This window comes from Arachis ipaensis, chromosome B2 (genome assembly GCF_059453495.1).
Source record: "Arachis ipaensis isolate K30076 ecotype BB chromosome B2, ASM5945349v1, whole genome shotgun sequence".
NCBI lineage: Eukaryota > Viridiplantae > Streptophyta > Magnoliopsida > Fabales > Fabaceae > Arachis > Arachis ipaensis.
In genome coordinates, this window is record NC_142437.1 from 49,730,396 (window position 1) to 49,732,566 (window position 2,171).

Below are 2,171 nucleotides of genomic sequence, written 5' to 3' on the forward strand. Positions count from 1 at the left end.
AACAAGGAAACCTCTATACCTGGCAAAAAAGATCCCTATTATTATTATTTTTCTGTTCCCTCTTTTTCATATGAGCAGGAGCAAGGACAAGAACATTCTTGTTGAAGCAGATCCAGAACCTGAAAAGACTCTGAAGAGGAAACTAGGAGAAGCTAAATTACAACAATCCAGCAAGCACCTTTCAGAAATTTTTGAGCAAGAAGAGGAGATGGCAGCCAAAAATAATAATAATGCAAGGAGGATGCTTGGTGACTTTACTGCACCTAATTCCAATTTACATGGAAGAAGCATCTCCATTTCCACCATTGAAGCAAACAACTTTGAGCTGAAACCTCAATTAGTTTCTCTGATGCAGTAGAACTGCAAGTTTCATGGACTTCCATCTGAAGATCCTTTTCAGTTCTTAACTGAATTTTTGCAGATCTGTGATACTGTTAAGACTAATGGAGTAGATCCTGAAGTCTACAGGCTCATGCTTTTCCCTTTTGCTGTAAGAGACAGAGCTAGAGTGTGGTTGGATTCTCAACCTAAAGATAGCCTAAACTCTTGGGATAAGCTGGTCAAGGCTTTCTTAGCCAAGTTCTTTCCTCCTCAAAAGCTGAGCAAGCTTAGAGTGGATGTTCAAACCTTCAGACAGAAAGAAGGTGAATCCCTCTATAAAGCTTGGGAGAGATACAAGCAACTGACCAAAAAGTGTCCTTCTGACATGCTTTCAGAATGGACCATCCTGGATATATTCTATGATGGTCTGTCTGAATTAGCTAAGATGTCATTGGACAATTCTGCAGGTGGATCCATTCACCTAAAGAAAACGCCTGCAGAAGCTCAAGAACTCATTGACATGGTTGCTAATAACTAGTTCATGTACACTTCTGAGAGGAATCCTATGAGTAATGGGACACCTCAGAAGAAGGGAGTTCTTGAAATTGATACTCTGAATGCCATATTGGCTCAGAAAAAAATATTAACTCAGCAAGTCAATATAATTTCTCAGAGTCTAAATGGAATGCAAGCTGCATCCAACAGTACTCAAAAGGCATCTTCTGAAGAAGAAGCTTATGATCCTGAGAACCCTGCAATAGCAGAGGTGAATTACATGGGTGAACCATATTGAAACACCTATAACCCCTCATGGAGAAATCACCCAAATCTCTCATGGAAGGATCAAAAGCCTCAACAAGGCTTCAATAATGGTGGAAGAACCAGGTTTAGCAATAGTAAACCATTTCCATCATCCACTCAGCAACAGACGGAGAACTCTAAACAAAATACCTCTAATTTAGCAAACTTAGTCTCTGATCTATCTAAGGCCACTGTAAGTTTCATGAATGAAACAAGGTCCTCAATTAGAAATTTGGAGGCACAAGTGGGCCAGCTGAGTAAAAGAATCACTGAAATCCCTCATAGTACTCTCCCAAGTAATACAGAAGAAAATCCAAAAGGAGAGTGCAAAGCCATTGAATTAATTACCATGGCCGAACCTGTAAGGGAGGTTGAGGACGTGAATCCCAGTGAGGAAGACCTCCTGGGATGTTCAGTGATCAATAAGGTGTTTCCCTCTGAGGAACCAAAGGAATCTGAGACTCATCTAGAGACCATAGAGATTCCATTGAACCTCCTTATGCCATTCATGAGCTCTGATGAGTATTCTTCTTCTGAAGAGAATGAGGATATTACTGAAGAGCAAGTTACCAAGTACCTTGGTGCAATCATGAAGCTGAATGACAAATTATTTGGTATTGAGACTTGGGAAGATGAACCTCCCTTGTTCACCAATGAACTAAGTGATCTGGATCAACTGAGATTGCCTCAGAAGAAACAGGATCCTGGAAAGTTCCTAATACCTTGTACCATAGGCACCATGACCTTTGAGAAGGCTCTGTGTGACCTTGGTTCAGGGATAAACCTCATGCCCCTCTCTGTAATAGAGAAACTGGGAATCTTTGGGGTGCAAGCTACTAAAATCTCATTAGAGATGGCAGATAATTCAAGAAAACAGGCTTATGGACAAGTAGAGGACGTGTTAGTAAAGGTTGAAGGCCTTTACATCCCTGCTGATTTCATAGTCCTAGATACAGGGAAGGATGAGGATGAATCCATCATCCATGGAAGACCCTTCCTAGCCACAGCTAGAGCTGTGATTGATGTTGACAGAGGTGAATTAGTCCTTC

The 2,171-nt window shown here is 41.0% G+C and overlaps 1 non-coding gene across 1 annotated transcript; it reads right to left on the minus strand.

Moving 5' to 3' along the window:
* Window positions 1-604: 604 nt before the first annotated feature.
* On the minus strand, window positions 605-712 carry LOC148573923 (small nucleolar RNA R71). Its single transcript, XR_015906439.1, has one exon. It is a non-coding gene; the product is annotated as a small nucleolar RNA R71 (small nucleolar RNA).
* Between the last annotated feature and the right edge of the window lie 1,459 nt (window positions 713-2,171).